Here is a 19,929-nt window from a genome sequence, read left to right on the forward strand (position 1 = left end):
AAACATAAGTATCAGGATCATAAGGAGGAAGGAAGTGACCAAAAGAAGCCAGAGTGGGAGGGAAACAGAAGCCCAGACACAGGAGGATGCTCATTGCTGAAGTTTTTCTGGTTTTTGTCTCTAGACAAGTGGGTCCAGTTAGGATTTGTTGGCTTGAAAGCAGCATGTTTGTGGAGCATATAAATGTTGATTTTTTTGGTTTTGCTCTTTTTTGGGGGGGTGCCCATAACCCAGCTCCCAAATCACTCATGGAGGCTTATTCTTAATTATGAATGCCCTGCCTTAGCTTGGCTTGGTTTCTAGCCAGCTTTTCTTGACTTAACTTATCCCATCTACCTTTTGCCTCTGGGCTTTTTGTTCTTTACTTCTGTAAATCTTACTCTTAACTCTATGGCTTGCTATGTAGCTGGGTAGCTGGCCCCTCAAGTCCTCCTCCTTCTGTGGTTGCCCAATCTCTTCCTCCCAGATTTCTCCCTCTATATATTCTCTCTACCTGCCAGCCCCACCTATTCTTTCTCCTGCCTTGCTACTGGCTGTTCAGTTCTTTATTAGACTATAGGTGTTTTAGACAGGCGCAGTAACACAAGTTCACAGAGTTAAACAAACGCAACATAAATAAAAGTAACACACCTTAAAATAATATTCTACTACAAACAGATCCATCCAAGTAATCACATCTATCTCATCCTTTTTAAATTTGGAGTACTGTAGGAGTTAAGGAGTCAAGCTCATCCTGAAAGATGTTAAGCTGATCTTAGAGTGTTAGACAGAGTGGCAAGAAGATGTCGGTCTCCCTTTTTCTTGTGGTCTGTTGGCCATCAGGCTACAAGGACAAAGGGAGCAGAGGCGGCAAGCAGGACTGTGAGTACTACAGAAATAATCTTCTGGAAGTCCGCTTCAGTGAGACAGCTCAACTTTATTCCAGAGTGAGGGGAGTATATAGGATGGAGACAACAGCTGGGGCACCACCTCATAGGTGCTCACAGCATGCTTTATTTGCATTTGGCAGCATGTCTCATCATGCAGATGGGAGCACAATACCTAATTATTGTATCATATGGGAGACAGGGGGAGAACATTCACCTGCAACTGTATCAGTGGTCACACTTAAGGTAAGTGAGGCAGCCAAGTTCAGGAACAGCCTCCAAATAAGGTCAGGCAGAGAGTAGGAAGACCCTGCTGGGGAAAGAGAGTCTTACATTTTGGGCCAAACTTAAAGAACTGTCTGGAAATGGTGGACTGCAACCTTAAGCAGCAGGACCTTCTAACAAGAAGAGGATGAGGTAGAGCAGTGGTCCTCAACTGTCCTAATGCTGCGACCCTTTAATACAGTTCCTCACACGGTGGGGACCCCCAACCATAAGAATATTCTCATTGTTACTTCATAATTTTGCTACTGTTACGAATACTAATGCAATTATCTGTGCTAATTATAAGGTTAATTTAAAGTTAGATGCAATTGATGAGCAGATTCATGACCAGAGTTCTGTAGAAGGATAAAGTAACCAGAACTGGCTGCTTGTTTACATCAGACTCCTACATAAGGAACAAGAAGCTGGAAGCTCTGTTAAAAAAAGTCAACTAAAGTCAGCATCTAAGGAATGACTATGAACAGGAAGGGCCCATGGTATTTCCTGTTTTCATATATGACAAACTTTGAATATTTGTTTTAAATATTAACAGCACCAGCTATTATTTAGTGAACAAAAAAATACCTTAGGCAAAATAGATTTTTGAGAGTATTACCTTAAATAACCATATTTAGTATTTGAAAACATGACAGCATATATTTTTGTTAACATTAAAATTTTATAGAAATATTCCAAGAGACAATTTAATTTTAAGTCGTATTTCCCAAAAAGAAATAATTTTCAATTTCTAATTTAAAATGTATATTCCCAGAGAGAGTGACTGCCTTGCTTTCTCCTAAATAGTCACTTTTCTAGAACACTCTAGAACAGTGATTTTTCAACTGTCCTAAGGCTGTGACCCTTTAATACAGTTCCTTATACTCTGGTGACCCCCAACTTAAAATTAATTTCATTGCTACTTCATGACTGTTATTTTGCTACTGTTATGAATCATAATCTAAATATCTATATTTTCCAATGATCTTGGGCAACCCCTATGAAAGGGTCGTTTGGCCAGAGACTCACAGGTTGAGAACTGCTGCTCTAGAATATCCTAAATTACTACCCAAATTAGCAGCTGCCATATTGAGAACAAATGATTTATTTTATAAAGATTTATAAAATTTACCCTATTAACAGAACATTAAAGAAAACTGTACATTTGCATTCCATAAAATCAACCAACATATAAAAGATGAAAGGAGTAAGTCATGTTAAATCTGTGTATGTAATAAATAACTTACATGTAACATGGACTTAATTAACTTTACTACTTTTGTCTATAGAAAAATCTCTAAGTCACCACATAAAGCATATTTTTTAACATAAGTCTGTAGATGAATTTCTAAACAGTCTTACTAAATAAGAAATGCAGAGCCAAATATAGGGGTGAAAGCCATAGAGATTAGGGAAATAGTGAGAGTCACCAGCTAACCTTACCTCACCATGGCGTAGCTTCCCAAGAGAGAGCTACTTCCTGTCTACCCAAGCTTTTATTGCCTTGCTGTTCTGCCTTTTCATTGGCTCTTGGCCCAGCTACCTCACTTCCTTGCCACTGCTGTCTGTACAGACCTCCAGGTCTCTATGTTTGGTACTTGGAATTAAAGGCGTGTGTAACCACACTTGGTTGTTCCCTAGTGTGTCCTTGAATACACAGAGGCTCTGCTAGCCCTGTAATCAGATTAAGGCCTGTGCTACCACTGCCTGACTTTTGTTTATGGCTGACTATGTCCTCTGATCTCCAGGCAAACTTTATTTACTAACATACAAATAAAATATCACCACATTTCAGCACAAATAAAATATAACCATATAAGTCTATTTTAAAACATGTTAGTTGTTTAGAGAAACAATTTGTAAAGTAAGATAACCAAATTAAATGAGGTTTTTACTTCTGCAGTTTTTTAGGAAACAACCCAAGCATCACTGCCAAAGCCATTATAATCTGTAGGATTTAAGGTAAGAGCTCAGACACTAGCATTGGAATTATTTGTCTTGGTAAAGACTAGACTGTATTCTCAAAGCACCACATGTGAGTGCAAATTGGAGAGACTCTTCTTCATCTAAATCAGCTCCTCCTGATCAATCTGAGGGTTTAGGATTGTGACTGAGCAAAACAGTGTGGAGGTTCCTCCATTTTGTATTCTGGCTGAGGCCATTTCAGGTTCAAGTAGAATTTGATCCCCTTGATGGAGAATCCTATAGAAAATTTCCCAACTCTATTCTAGGAACCTGAGGTCAAGGTACACCAGCTAATTTATCTTAGCTTCTGTTAAACTGCTTGTTTCTGGAAAGCCCAACTGCAGCTGCTGAGGAAAATGTCAGATTATGGTTTTTGCCTTCAAAAAAAACCCATGTTCTCGATTCTTGGTGCTACCCTTAGGTCACAAATACCTGAGTGTAGTCCAAGCCAGATAGCATAAACACCTTCAGTTGACTCTAAATTGTGTCTGACTGGTCATCTCTAATGGGATTCCCATAACAGGATACCACTTAGTAGAATCATCCATTGACTTTGCAGATACAAAACCAACTGTCAAAGAACCCATGTGGATATTCTAAATAAGTTTCTAAAGCAGTGAATTTGATGACAATGTCCAGCACTCTCCTTTAATAAAGTGATTAGGGTATAGAACCTGAAATTAGCTTTTGTGAAGAGGAATAACTGAATGCCAGGGTAAAGAGCATGATCAATTGAATTAGCACGCAGATCCCATATCAGTTTGGTGGTAGGCTTAGGTAAAAGATTGCCCTGTTCACAGAATCCTCATGTCATTTCAAGAAATACTGAAGGGGAAGTCATTGCTATTTGTCTCTCTGTTGTGATACAGGTATAGACTCTGAGATCATCAACTGATCAAGAGAATCAATTTCATTGTCATGTGAAACATGAGGAGTAATTTGTTTTTATATAAAAAGGAGTTTTTTGTTTTGGTTTATTTTGTTGTTGTTGTTGTTTTTCTGATCAGGCCTATGCAGCCAGAGAGAGAAGCAGCAGAGTTCTGGCAAATCTTATTTCTCATGTATCTTTGACATGTAGTGAGGCTAATATGCAAGTTACTCTGGTGGAATAGAGCTCCATCCAAGGGAACTTGTGCTTTGTACAAGGGAACTGCTTGAACCTGGGGCTTTCCTGCCATGCAAGTGTATTGTAAATTTAACCCATTTTGCTCAAGTATTCAATCTTTTATAACCAGTTTTAAATATACCTGATTTTGAATATTATTTTACATCAAACAAACTTTAATTTAAGCTTGTTTTGACTTACTTGTTTCAGACATAATTTCAACAACATATACAGACTACTATATGATAGGACATAACAGAAGGTTATATAATGGAAGATAAAAGATAAAAATTGTTACCTCCCAGCAAGCTTGTCTCTGTAAATAAATTATATTTGTACTTAGTATCAATGACTGTTAACTTGTATAGCTTGTCTTTAACAGTTTATAATTAGTAACTAACTCTTTTATAAGATTAATTTTACAATTTAAATTACAATTCTTGAACCTTATTTTCCTGATTCTTTTACAATGTGCTTTTACAAAATGCCAGATTTTTTTATATGACTCAGTTTCAGAGCAAACCATCTTGGAAGTCTGCTGTTGCTTCCTTTGTCTAATAAAAGGAAGATACAATGATAAGCAGAGAGCTCAGTTGGTCTAGTTGTTCTATGGGTACTGTCTTAGTTGATTTATAACATGTAGTCATCTTATCCAAGATGATGAAAAAGTCACATGGCTTTTGCAACCTTAGAAAAGATGGAGGCTGAGTCACATAGCTGACAAGATTGTGGCAAGCCACATGATTGATTTTACTCCAAGTGGAGCCTAGGGTATCAGCCAAGATACCAACAAGCCATATGGTTTTTAGGTCATTACCTAAGACGGCAGCCAGCCACATGGTACTCCAAGGTGAGCTGATCATGCTCATCCTCCTTCCTAAATAAAAGTTAAATACAAGTTATGTGCATGGTATACTATAGAAAATTAAGATTATCTATGCATACATTCTAAATTCCACTCAATAAACTTACAAATTTTAAAATACAAAAGTTAAAGTTTCAACAAAAGCATTAAAGATAATGAATAAAACCAAGAAGGAAAAGGGGGACATTTCAGAGTTAAATATTTGTAACCTCTATGCAAAATAGTTGATTTCTTACTTGTTCTCAAGCAAAAAGTGTCTTTTCCTGGGCTTCTCAGTTTTGCTCTTCTTCTCCCTGTCACAGAGTCAGGTGATCAGTCTGACCCAGGACAGAGACATTGGAGGAAACTTTCAGACAAACATGCCTGGGTCTGAGACAGCCAAAATCCAACTCTAGAGTTCCCCTTCTCAGTAGAGTGGAACAGCATGAAACTATTTTTCAATAGTATCCATACCCCAAAGACATTTGAACCTCTGTAAGACTGCACCCATTGATCTACTTATCCACAATCAGTTTGTGTATGTCTGCAGCTGGGAGCAGACAATCTGCAAAGATTTTACCTCTTAGCTGTTAAAGATAGAAGCAGGATTTTCCAGACTTGGAGAGGCAGACACACAAGTAGGCCAAAAGCATAAGGCAAAAAAGTGCTATGCTACCTCAGGAATAGATACAAGTTTGGAGGCCCAGCAGAAACTGCATTGGGTGTGATTGGAAGCCAGAGACTTGAGAAATATTTATGTGAACTGGGAGTTTTATGCAAGAAAGAGCCTTAGACTAAAGTCTTAATGCAGTTGCCGAAAGGAATTTAGGTATTAGAAATTTAAAGTTCCAAATTTGGGCCAGGTGCATCCACTAGGCTAATGTATCTATAAGCCAAATTTGCATTGAAATGCAAACGTGAGTCACCAGTATCAATTCTCCTAATTGGTGCTCCTTTAAGTTAGCCTTCAAATAGGCCAAAAGAGAGTTTTTCTGTACAGAAAAATTGCAAAACATGGCTAAGCCTTGGGCAATGTATAGACAGGGCTCAATATCCAATTGCTTAGAGCACTTTCTATGTATGGAAATGACCAAATGCACCTGGAACATAAGGAGGTTTCCCAACCTATACAATCCCAGGGTTAAGCAGCTTCAGAGCCAGTAGAAAGTTGTCAGAGCTCTCTGTTGAATGAATAGTCTCAAAGCCAGTGCCTTTGACTAAGAGGGCCTTTAAGAAAACTCCAATGAGACCTGAAACTCAACTAAGGCACTTCTAAGTTAGGTCCATAGATTAGCCTGTCCTGTCATCTGGCTATGTTATATATGTGTTTTAATTGAATGCAGCATGGCATCCCACCTAGGGCAGACTGTGTCAGAGCACTAAGGTGAGAAAGAAAGGGTGAAGACAGAAAGTGAAAAGTAAAGGCTGCCTGAGAGAAATGGGGCGCATTAGAGAATGAGGGGGAGGGGAGCTGGTCCATGAGTGGGTTTGAGTTGCTACTAGGCTCAAATTTTTGTCCTAAGTTTTGACACCATATATTAGATCTTTTTTAAAAAAAAAAAGTATCCATAGAGAGAGAGAAGGCAGAGACTTGGTCTAACCTTAGGTGGGACCGTGTTTATTCACAGTAAGAGGGGGATTTTGCTACTCAAACATGCTGCTACTCAAAATGCATAAAGGGGAAGATGAGATATGGTCTGTTATGGGGGTGGAAAGGGCAGAAATAACTTTTATAGGCTGCATGGGAAGCTGGGAAGTGTAGGAAACTGTTAATTATTGATTGTAGTGGGTATTCGTTCCACCTATGGCCTTAGGGTACCAGCCCCTAGTGGTTGTAGAAAGATCTAATCATACTTTTAAAGAAATGTTTTACTGTCATCAAGGTCCAGCCCTGACAATGTTGAAAAGTCCTTGAAGAGGGGAATGAGGAATTGAGAAATGCTAGATAGGGAAAAAAATATAGACATAGATGAAGAAAAAGATAGAGACACAGGATAGCTTCAGGAGGACCCTGGGTCAATACTCAAATCACTTCGAGTTTATTCTTAATGGGCTTTTTATACACTAGTAAAGAGAAAGGCAGAAGACCTCCCCCTCTCAAGATCAAGGTACATAGCAAAACAAGTGTAGACCCTTTCTTAACTCTCTAGATACCTGGTAACCACACCTTATGGCATCTTGTTATTAGGTCTTGAAGCATAAGACACCTGGTAACCATGCCTTTGGCCAAAACATCCTATTTTGCAGCCTTGGAGAGCAACATAAACTTTGACTCTCTGACCTTGAGTCAAAATGGAAACAAACCACAAGTTGGAATCTTTGTGGGCTCCCACACTATATAAACAGAAAGGGAGAACAAAAACCCCCAAAGATAGATCACATAATGTCTTATTAACCTCAAATTTTCTTAATGCTGATGAGAAAGGAACAACAGCTGAGAAACATTGGGTAACAGAAAAAACTACTGAGCTAGATAAGCCTGTGTACTTCAAAGATGTGTTGACCTCGGAATGGAAACCAGGATATGTGCTATGTTTGGGAAAGGGTTTTGCTTTTGTTTCCATGGGAGAAGAAAAGCTATAGATAGCATCAAAATTAATAAAAATTTGATTTGAGCAGAAGAAACCTCTTGAAAAGGACAAGTGATAGCTCATTCACCAATGTGACAATTCTATAAGTTGCAAGGAAAACTCATCTAACAAGGGTCGGTGAAGGGTTCTGTTTTTGTATCTACAGGAAAACAGAAATATGCATCTTCAAGAAATTAAAAAGACCCTGCACACCTAGACATCTAAAGCTGAAGGGAAGGCAATCCAGAAAAAGTTTAGAAGCAGAGAAAAATCAGACCTATTGGTACCAGTAGACTCTACAGGGTAAAATATCATTGTCTAACATCCATATCTCTTTACTTCTGAGAAAGTTGTAGTCCCGAATCAATTATAATTCAAGCTGGTTTTGGAGTTGGAATGTGGCTCTCTCCTTTAAACCCAAGCATGTTGTTAAAAGACAAGATTAAAAGATTCTGTCTCATATCCCAAGAGCTGCCTGGTATGGGACAAAAACAAGCCAATAATCTAGGGACTATTGTTGTCAAGATACTATTTCACTCTATGCTCATTCTTGATTTTTTAGAACCCTTCTTTGCATATCATGCCATCTTAAAAATTAAACTTTCTGTTTTGATACTAATAATGTTCAAGTTTTCCACAGTGAAAGAATAAATCTTCCCAATAGCAATCTCTGAAGTCTCTGAAAGGAAGATGGGGCCCCACAGCAATGATTCCACCTAGTTCATAATGATGCCACTGAGCAGATAAACACCACTCAGTAGTTGGCTTTGGACAGCAAACTGTTCAGGACAGTTCCAAGTTGACTAGTTGATATGGCCCATCATATTACACTTCTAGCCAGAACTTGGGATAAGCTTAACCATAACTCGGAGAGTGACTACAACTATTACAGCCAGTTCCTATGAGACCTAACCATTATTTTAGTTTTTCACAGGATCCCATGGAGATACCATTGCCCTCCCCCTCCCCAGACAGCAGAAAGCAGTTCTAAGAAAACTATTCCCCCTTTCCCAAAAGGTTTTGTTTTCTCAGGGTTATGGATAATTGTCATCTGTTAGGAGTTGGTTATAAGTTGTAATAGGGTTGGGGGTGGAACAATAAAGTTTAGACACAGGATTCTCTTTTGGAAAAGAAAAATGGGGAATAAATAGGATAGGATAATAAGGTAGATTATTGTATCTACTTGTAAACTAAATCAGTAACTATCAGCTTTAGATAATTTGCATTGGTATGAATTCTTGTATATTGATACAAATGTAAAATTATTTTTCTACATGTTCAAGATAATTTGTATACTGATACAAATGCAAAACTACATTTGCCATGTTGTATATATGTTACTACTCCTGTTTGAAAGATTTTGTATATTGATACAAATGTAAAATTATATTTATCATACTGTATATATGTTCTACCTCAGTTTAGGATATTTTGTATATTGATACATATTAAGGATATTGTTGTCATATTGCACTACATACATTCTACCTCTGATTAAGATATTTTGTATATTGTCACAAATTTGAGGTCATTGTCCTTATACTGTACATCTGTTTACAGACTGTTTTCTGTTATAATGTGAAGCCTTGGCCTTTAAGTTATTTAATTTGATAAGATTTACAGGTTAATAGACACCCAAGCTTGTCATATTTATTGTCATGTTAGTTAGGTTTTCTAGATATACAAAAATATATGTCAGATGGAAAAGTAATCTTCAAAAACTTTACAGACCTGGAGAATATGGCATTCAAATGTTCTAATAACTTAGAATTCTGTTGATGTGAGATGCGATTGCTCCTGGTAGCACTGATCTCCTGAGAGGATGTTTGGCATCGAAGACACTCCATATGGAGTTTTCTTTTTGGCAAAAAAAATGGCCTGTTGGGCAAAGAACTGCCCTTGCCTTGGCTGCTGACAGTAAGCACACTGTCCAATCTGGACAAACATGACAAAGGATAAGCGACTGCTGAACCTTATCAAGACAAGGTAAGATGGTCTTTCAAAATATCCTGCTTCTGAAGATGGTCTGTCAGATATTCTAGGCCTATAGTCAAAAAATGGATGCCCCAAAGTTGCAGAGAATATTGAGTGACTGTCCAGGCTGCTCAGCTGTCTCTGTCATTTCTTGCCTGGTGTGCAATGTCTTTCTGTGTGCTGTGAATATGTGTTGCTCTCATTGGATAATAAGTAAAGCTGTTTGGCCTATGGCAGGAAAGCTTACAGCCAGTTGGGAAACCCAAGCAGAGATACAGAGAGAAGAAGGATGGAGTCGAGACACACGCCATTGCCCAAGAAGCAACAAGATGCCAGCAGACCCATAATGCCAAGGCCACGTGGCAACATATAAATTCATAGGAGCAGGTTAATTTAAGTTGAAAGAGTTAGCTATCAAGAAGTTGAAGCCATAGGTCATCCAGTTTTCAATTAATATAAGCCTCTGAGTGATTATTTTATAAATGGCTGCAGGACCATGGGGCCAGGTGAGCCAGAGAAACTTCTGGCTATACTTGACGTCTTTTGGAAGTTGCATGCTTGCACTTCCTATTTAGTCAGGAAATATTATTTTCCTTCTGAATCTGCCTTATCCTGTATTAGTGAATTGTTCCTCCCAATATAACTCTTTAATAAACAGTCCTTTTATCAGTAATCAAAGTATTTCCTACGCTAATTGATGTCTAAAATTTTCAGAAATTTGGAGCATTTTGAGTTTAAGATTTTCAGATTAAGCTTGTTCATGCTGTCTAGGCCAAAATTGAAGATAGTGGACATGATCCTTTACTACCATGAGATTTAATGATTTTTGGAAAGCATGATAAACCAACTAAAAAACAAAAAGGAAATCAACAGTAAATAATGAACATTACTGCAATATGTTTTTAATGGAGATGCTCATCAGGCAAGGGAGTTTCACAACAAAATGTGCACATAAATTAAGTTTGCAAAAATAAAGGGACAGAAAAAAGATCCCTTGTATATTTATATATATTTTTATTTTTTACAATGGTTATTCCTTTCTATCCTTTATTAGAGTTATTTAATATATCTACATATATACTAAGTTATGTAGATTTTCTATATTATGCATTGAAATATGTATATATTTTATGGATAGATTCTCATGCATACATTAAATACATTATAGATAATATATGATGCCTTATAGATATGATAATCTCTATAATGTGTCATATAGAGTTATGCAGTGATAATAAATGTTTTCATATCTTTTAAATTTTTTCATGTTAATTAATACACTTTATAAAATACTACTAATATTGCCATTTCCTGTATCAGACCTGTACAGTATTCTCTGTTGGAACTCAGCCTTCTGTTTGTATATTGTCATAAAGTTAATTATACTGTTTCATTCTAATGGGCAATTACCATCTCAAATAGCTTTGCCTTTTTTAATTTTACATTAAAGCATATCTATGCATACATAATCTATTTTAAAATGTAATTTTCAAGTCTAACAGTCATATTTACTCATGAATCATTTCATTCGTTCATTTGTTCGTTTGTAATGGAATAATGTATTTATAAAGCAATAAAGAACTTGCATGCATTGATTGAATAGCGTAAGCTATTCACACATAGTGAAGACTGAATGTGTAATCTGCCTACCTTCGGTGTGACACACTTCCAAAGAGTTCTACAGTAGTGATGAGAACAGGGGATAGAAACTGGTCAGATGATCCCAAAGCAACCATTCTGAGAAAGCCTGGAGGTCCCTAAAGCAGAAGAGAAGGCTGGTCCATGGCTCTGCATTAGCTCTTCTGAGTAAGAACTTGTGCTAGAGGCTACAAGCAGCAATGTAAGTAAACTTGAGAAGAGACACCTGAATACCTTATGGCTGGGCCAAATAGACCGACTTGCTTGTGCCCTGGCCTACACTTCATATGATTCACTGTCATCCCAGTTTCTTCCAAAAGTGTTTTCTTGGAACTCACTATGTAGATCAGACTAGCCTCAAACTCAGGGAATCACCAGCCTCTGCCTTCCTAGTGCTGGAATTAAAGGTGTGGGCCAACACTCCAGGCCTATGAGTCCTTTAAAAGGTTCCAGCCCAGTAACAGCTACATGATATCCTTTGTCCTGAGACCTGTGAATGAAATTTCTGAAGAGAAGCTGTGTCTGGCTGTGAACAACAAATTCCTGGAAGGAGTTTCTGTGACTGCAGAGACTGATGAACCAATTGGAATTCCAGTACTGTGAAGAGTTTGGAATTTTGTAGGTTCAGAGGATAACTACTTTATCTTGAGCTGGTTTTAGCTTTCTGGAATAGCTATTCCTTGCCTAACTCTCTATTTGAACTAAAACCTTTTGATAGTAAATAAAAAACCTCTGAGAAGCTATTAACTTAGAACTAACATCTTACGATAATAAATAAAACCCTCTCAGAATGTATAAACTTAGCAGAACACTAGCTTTCACCAATGCAAAAGCTGAAAATGTCATTAGATAGCACCTTAGACCTATATAATAGCTCCCCCCATTTCATGGTATCGGACTCTCTGGTGTAGCCACCAATGTATTTTAAACCTGACCTAATTTACGACTTGCTTTGTTCTGTAACACTATAAAAATCCTTTAAAACTGCTCGCACATCTGAACATGGAATTTGGGGTAACCTAAGTCTGTGTTCTTGGACCATGGTTACCCAAAATAGCTTCAGAGTAAACTATTGTTACAGATATCCCACCAGAGTTGACTGTTCAGACACAGTTTATAATTGAAAAGCTTTATTCCAGCTGATATTTGGAACTTGAGTGTAGCGCCAAGAGTTTAGATTAAGGGATTTTTTTTTTAAAGGCAAAACCCAGAACTGGATATCTCACTTGGCAGCTGCAAGGAGCGGGAGCTGTGCAAGGAGGCAGTTTAACAGACGCTAAGACAAATTAGCTGAGGCATCTTGACCTCGGGTTTCTAAAACAGAGTTGGGCAGTTTTCAATGGGATTTTTCCATCAAGGAGATCAAATTTTAGTTACATCTAAATTGGCCTAAGCTAGCATACAAGATGAAGGAATTTCTGCACTGCCTTGTGCTGTCACAATTCTAGAGATACTTATACTTCTCAAGCTGACTGTGTGGCTGTTGAAAATAATAGGCCCTAAAGAGAGTGGAGTTTCTCCTGGAATTTCATGCTAGGAAAAAGAAAGAGCACAAGCTAAAGAGGAACTTTTCTTTCTGAAAAAGAATTTATAACAATCTTAGCAACTTGTCAAACTACCTTACAGGATGTGAGAGACTAAAACCCAGATAATGATGAGTCAATGATGGTCACGACTATATCCCGACCAGGATTGCTTAGATGTGCATGCCCATGGCCCTCTATTGAACTTTTATCTTACTTGAGGACCCTGTAAATAGACTCAAGGGCTTTGCTGTATTTGTGCCCCCACTTCTCAGTGTGACCACACTGAATAACTCTTATTCTGCTTTCTTAGTCTTAGTCTTAGAGCAGTCTTAGTCTATTTTTAAATTGGTACTAAGCCTTTCTTCTTAAAGAAATCAAGTAAACTTTCTACCGTTTTCCTAATATGGGTTCACCTAATTTGATGAAACTATGTCATGTGTCTGATAACTGTTTTCATATATTCTTGGTTGTTTTAATATGTTGTTTGTGATAAAGACTTTTCACAAACAGTGGCCACTCAGTTCTTTTTCAACTCTTTTTTTTTTTTTTTTTTTTTTGGTTATGTACTACTTTTTTTTTGGCATGCCCAGTTAAAATGCACGTGCAGATTCAAATTTGAATATTATGATCATGTATTAAGATCTGATAAATAAGTCACATACTATTTTATAAAATTGAGTACTCTAAACATTTTGACCCATTATATGATATCTTTTGTGATTTTTAAATGTTTAATAAAACCTCATCGATATATGCATATATTTTGACAGGATTTCCCTCTAAAACAGATTCTAAATATCTACCTGTATAAATTTTTATTTTACTTATATATAATTGGTAACATAAAACTCATGGTTTCTTCAAAATATTTTTGATAATAATGGGAAATGTAATGTTTTTATTAAGGTTAGCATATATATGTGTGGAGGGGGGAATTTTTTGAAGATCTTTATGCTGTTTCCTTTTCTTAACAAACAATGATGTTCAAAATCTTGGTTTATCTTATGTACAATTACATATGTAAACTATCTGCCTGCAGTTATATCTTAATTTTATATAACGTACATTGCCAAATTGGCTTATAAAAAAGTGCTCATGTAAACTAAACTTGTTAACTTGGTTTGGTTTCCTTTTACCTCAAAGTAAACTAAAATTTTAAGAAAAAAAATGATAAAAGACAAAAGTATTTAATCCATATGACCACAATGGTTAGTGTGTACTTCCCTGGCGTTTCATGCTGTCCATGTCTCAGCAAGGAATTCTTTCTCCACACAGAGACAATGAAGCTGCTCACACACTTGCTCTTAGAAGATCGTGGTTTTCATTTGAATATTTCAGTCTGTGAAAATAAGTTTGGAATTTGGAACACACTACACATCAACAGCAATGGAGACATTTCTTTAGCGCTAGTCACACCAGCTGCTCAAGAATCTGGTTTGTTATTAAAAGCCAGCACTAGACTATTTATTTGTCACAGAGCTACTCAGTCATGGAACATCCCATTGTTGAGCAGTCTTAGTCTTACCTATTTCTAGACCCTAGGTTTAGTTTAGAGCCCTGTTCTGATTTTACACTAATGTTGCTCTGGTTGCTGTAGAGATGGACTTAAAGTGGGAGCATATGAACTACCCTGTTGTTTCTTGTGGGAAGTATTTCCCAGTTTTAAGTTGTTCTAACTGGGTGCTATTCTCCACTCATTCTCATGTTGTGGTACTTTCTTTGCTGGTGTCTTGATTCATTGCTGAGTTCCCATACAATTTGTTTGAGCTCTACCTTTAGCTTTTGATGATCCTTTTGCTGCTTCTTGTGCACTCAAAAAACACCAACTTTCCATTGCTTGGTATTAGTGTGTAGAACTATGATAAGTTTATATATACTTATTTTGCATGCATCAATTTGATTAAATTTTCTTATTAATAATGTTTTCAAGAGGCATTTAAGAGGGTTAGTGTCCATAAGAATGTCACATACCAGCATACTATATTTTCTTTTCCCACCAGTCTGCTTAATTCTTTTGTGTTCCTCATTGCATTGGCCAAGACTTCTATGTGGGATTGGACTGTCCTTCATATCAGGGAGCACAGCCTTTCATCAGCATGAACCATACCAGCTTATGCTGTGGATACCTTTCTATTGCTAGCTAACACAGACTGCAATGTGAAATATTCTTTGATCTTGACAAATGCTTTTATCTTTCTGGAGATATACCTGTTTCTTACTCTTTTTCTTTCCCTTTTCATTGTTGATTTTATGTAGTCAATTCTATTTTCTAAGGCAACTACGAATGAATTCTGGGGCCAGCCCTTCGAGAATCAGATGTCTTAACCTTTTGCATATACTATTGGACGTTCACTATTTTTGCCTTTATACTAAGGAAGGAAGTACACTTCTCTGTTTCTATGATAAAACAGCATGGCAAAAGCAACTTAGGGAAGAATTATTTTGGCCTATGTGTGGTTCCAGGGAGCTAAATGTCCATACTTAGTGGAAATGCATGGTAGTAAGAGGCAGAAACTGAGAGATTTCATATCAACTGAACACAGGGAGATGAGAGAACAAACAGGGAATAGAATGAGGCTACAAATTCTCAAAGCTCACCCAGTGATCTATTTTCTCCAGCAAGGCTCCATCTCCTAAAAGTTTCACAACCTTCTCAGCAGCACCAACAGCTGGAGACTAGTGTTCAAATATGTGAACCTATGCAGATACTTTTTATACAAACTACTATAGGATGAAACTGAAATTTTCATTTATTTTTAGCAAATACTCTGTTTTGTAAGTATTCCAGGATTTATGGCCTCATAAATTTCTATCAGTTGTATTTCTTGAATTTTGGAAAACAGTTTGGTAATGCTTATGTGATTATCTTAATATTCAAGATAATTTATACTAGTATATCTGTGCCTGGAGTTTTTTGTTTTGTTTTTTGGCATATATTCACTATGAATAAGTCCTTTCGGGTTTTTTTTCTTAAACGTCCCTTTCTTTAAATTTTAACAAGCTCTCAAATATGAGTATGTCTATTTCCTTTAAACTATCAAGCATAATGTTTTAAAATTATTCCTAAAAATCTCAACACTCTTTCAGTCTATGGTCGCTGTTATTTTCCCACATTAATATCTAACATTAATAATCTCTGTCTTTTACTTGTTTTGATTTGATTAATCAATTATGAATTACATATTACATATTGTTATACTGTATTACATTTTCTATTACCATTTACAACTATACAGTTTTAGAATATATTGCATAATATATTAATATACAATGTATTAACCTTGACACAAGATCAACTTTGAAAATTATTTTATTAGTTTCTATTATTCTCTCCTTTTGTAAGTCTGGAACAGTTTGATGTAAGACTTAGTTCACCCAACTTTACAACAGAAACTTATCTTTTCAGTTTCATCCTTTCCTCCTCATTCCTCCACTCTTGAAGTGATACAATTATGCATATTTCTTATGATTTTCCTCATATGATTTAAGATGTCATAAATTCCTTGCATTTTAACCTCTGATCTAGACTTTGAAGTGTGTTCTTTAGTTTTAAAATACATTAACACTTTTAAGGGCTTCCTTTATTTGTATACTACTTTAATGTTTACAACATTAACTATTTATGATTTTCATCCTTTAAAAAATGTACTGAGAAATTGTTTGTAAGTCAACATACATCCTAGCTCAGCATTTTCTGCATGCGCATTCTGAAAGTACCCATCCTTCTATTTGGGGTGTTCTATACACATCAATTTGAGTAGTTGATTGGTGATTTTATCCAAACACTCTATCAGTGCTGGTCATCTGTATATTTCTAAGTGAGGGCTGCTAAGCTCTCTGGCTGTTGCTATGGACTTGCCCCTTCCCACATTCAATGCTGTCAAGTTTTGCTTCATTTATTTTGAAGATCTGCCAGATGTGTATGATTCAATGTTGTTCCATATTTTTAGTGAACTACTATGTATTTGAAGATCTGGCTGCTTGCCATCTAAAAGCATCTCTTGATGTCTTTCGTTTAACTAATTTGATGTCTTAAGTTGAACTAATTTTTAATTTGTATATTCCCTTTGCTTTAAATGTGTTTCAGTAACATCTATAAAATGCACTTGTTTAAGGAATAAATGCTCACATCTTGCCTCTTCTGTTGCAGTTTTCTAACTCTGATCAGCACTGTCTTTTAACTGGAATATCTGTTCAATTTGTATTGAAGGTTTGTTTTCAGTGACTTGCCTTGGCTCTGTCTCTTGGAGGTTTTCATCATATTTTTATAAACTGTTAATTCTCTCCTCTTGCCCCTTTTTTATGAATTGAGTACCTTTTAAATATTCCACTTTGGGACTATTCCGCTGGCATTCTTGTGTTGTTGAACAATAGAGACAAGCATTTTAACTAACCCCAGTGCCCTTTCAGGCATTACTTTTCTTTTTGCATATAGCAGAAGTTCTCCACAAATGCGCCACTGAGGTTCTGTTTCCACAGAGTACAGCCACCACCCTGCATTTTACCTACAAGTGCTGTGGGGTTCATTTCAATACTCCAACACATGGAAGCTTTTTCAAGCATTGTAATTGGTTTTGCAAATAAGGTAACATTCCATGTTTTTGTGCACTTACACATGCCACTTTTCTGATGGTCATCACTCCGTCCTGCAGGCCTAATTTCCCTCTGGTGCAATTCTTCTCTTAGCATGATGAATCTCTTTAGTGTATCTTACAGGAGACAATTTTTTCTCAGGCTTTGCTTGTCAATATCTTCACATCTTCCATACGCAGGAAAAATAATTTTTAAATATGCTTATTTTTAACTTTATAGACTAGTCTTCCCCTTTAAACCCTTAAAGGATGACATTTTATCATTCTTTCCTTCCATTTGATTTAATGAAAAATCAGTTTTAATTGTTTGGCTCTTTATATCTTATCTCCTATTCATAACTGCTTCCAATAATTTTTTTCTTTTATTTTTCAGAGTGTTCTCTACAATTTGCCTAAGAATTGCTATGGAAGTAGTGCTAAAGATCTGGGTCTACTCAATTTGGAAGCTTTCCTGCATGGTTTTTTAAAAAATTGTATTTTGTCCTCTTTTTTTGCTCATTTCTTACAGTCATAGATAAGCATGTGTGCTTAAAACGTGACATTGCTGCACAGGTTCATGAACTTTGTGCTCTTACTATGTGCCTGCCATTCTTTGTTTGCATTTGAATAATAGCTTTGGATTTATCTTCAAGTTAAGCTGGTCTCCTTGCAGTGTCACTTCTCTGTCCAGCTTCTCCAATGAGTCCTCTGACTCAGTTGTTTATCTTCACATGCACTTAAATGTGGCTATTTTCTCATTTGCACATGGATGTTCCCTGCTTTCTCTCCCACATTCTAGCATAGAGTTTTAAAATTCTCTATATTTCTAATATTGGGGCCTTTTCTATTAGTTTATTTCTTATGTATGAATCACATTTTCTCCTTTCTTCATTTGCCTCATAATTTCTGACTATGTGAAAGGCAAAGTGTGAGGTAAGAGGCCAACAAAAATGTACATTCAAATCTACAGGAAAGAACAGCAGACAGTATACTATTATGACTGACTTCAAAGGAGCACCTAGCCTGCCCTGTCTAGTATTTCCAAGGGAGCCGAGTCATCCTAATTTGTAATCTACATCCAATCTGAACAGCTTTAGTAACTTTGAGCTCATCATGAGCTCAAAATATTTTGAAGTTATAGTTAAGATTTTTGTTTGTTTGTTTTTGTTTTTCAAGATAGGGTTTTTTGTAGATGAATTTCTAAACGGTCTTAGTAAATAAGAAATGCAGAGCCAAATACAGAGTTAAAAGCTCAAGAGATCAGAGCTTACCACTAGCTGCCATCCTTCCCCTGAGAAAGAGACCTTCTTCCTGTGTCCTGTCTTTTTATTGCCTTTCTGTTCTGCCTTCTCATTGGCTCTAAACCCAACCACATGATTTCCTCATCACTGCCTGTCTATAAAGACCTGTAGGTCTTTATGGTTGGTACTGGAATTAAAAGTTCAGGTCACCTTGCTTTGGATGTGTCCTTGATCACAGAGACGCTGCCTGCTATGTGATCAAATTAAGAGCATGTGCTACCACCACCTGACTCCTGCTTATGGCACGCTGTGACTTCTGATTTCCAGGCAACTTTATTAACATTACAAATAAAATCACATTTCAGCACAAATAAAATATCACCATAGTTTCTCTGTGTAGCTTTTGTAGCCTGTCCAGGAACTCGCTCTATAGACCAGGCTAGCCTTGAACTCACAGAGATCTGCCTGCCTCTGCCTCCAGAGTGCTGGGAGTAAGGGTGTACACCACCGCTGCCCCACTGTAACTGGAGTTTTCCTTTTAACTGTAGGCAAGACTTCAGAGAGCTATTTATCCTTCACTATACAAACAAACAAATAAAAAACAGAAAACCTTCTGAGCTGGTATGGTATGAGTGCTAAATTTAAGAACTGTGCATGCTTCCTTGACATCTGAAACTGAAATGTCTAGGACAGCCTGACCACGGGATCCTTTTGCTCCTTCTGTTCTTCATGATAAGGTCCCATGAACACATATCCTCTTTTATCAAAAACACCAGGCATTATTCCCACTTGTCACTAAGGAGTGGCATTCAGCAAGCTGTAAGCATGCAAAATTATTGAAATACACGGAGCTCTTCCACCTTCAAGACTGGGTACACCCATCTTGGTATGAGCTGATCTCACCTGCCTGTGAAGCCAGGGACACCATTCTTTGTGACCTGCAACTGTGAAGTGTGCTCTGGGCAATGAAGTCTTCCCCAGTGCCACAAGTGCCTGTAGAAAGTGATATCACTTTCACCCATCCACTGTTGCTTGTTAAGTGTTCAGCCATCCCTGAGTAGGAGAATGGGATGCCTCTCCTACTAATAAGCTGTAAACAGGTTGTTAGAACTTCAGGTGAGGGCTGGTGAGATATCTCAGTGTTTAAGAATACATGTTGCTCTTCCATAGGATCTGGTTTCAGTACCCAGTGCATACATCATGGCTCACAACCATCTGTATCTCCAGTTCCAGGAGATCTGATGCCTTCCTCTGGCCTCACGGGTTTGAGGTATTCACATAGTGGACGTCCATATACATGTGCACACATGTGCAGGCAAGGCATTCATACACATAAAATAAAAAAAACATCTAAAAATATAAAATAAA

The sequence above is a fragment of the Peromyscus leucopus genome, chromosome 3, assembly GCF_004664715.2.
Source record: "Peromyscus leucopus breed LL Stock chromosome 3, UCI_PerLeu_2.1, whole genome shotgun sequence".
In the NCBI taxonomy this organism is placed as follows: domain Eukaryota; kingdom Metazoa; phylum Chordata; class Mammalia; order Rodentia; family Cricetidae; genus Peromyscus; species Peromyscus leucopus.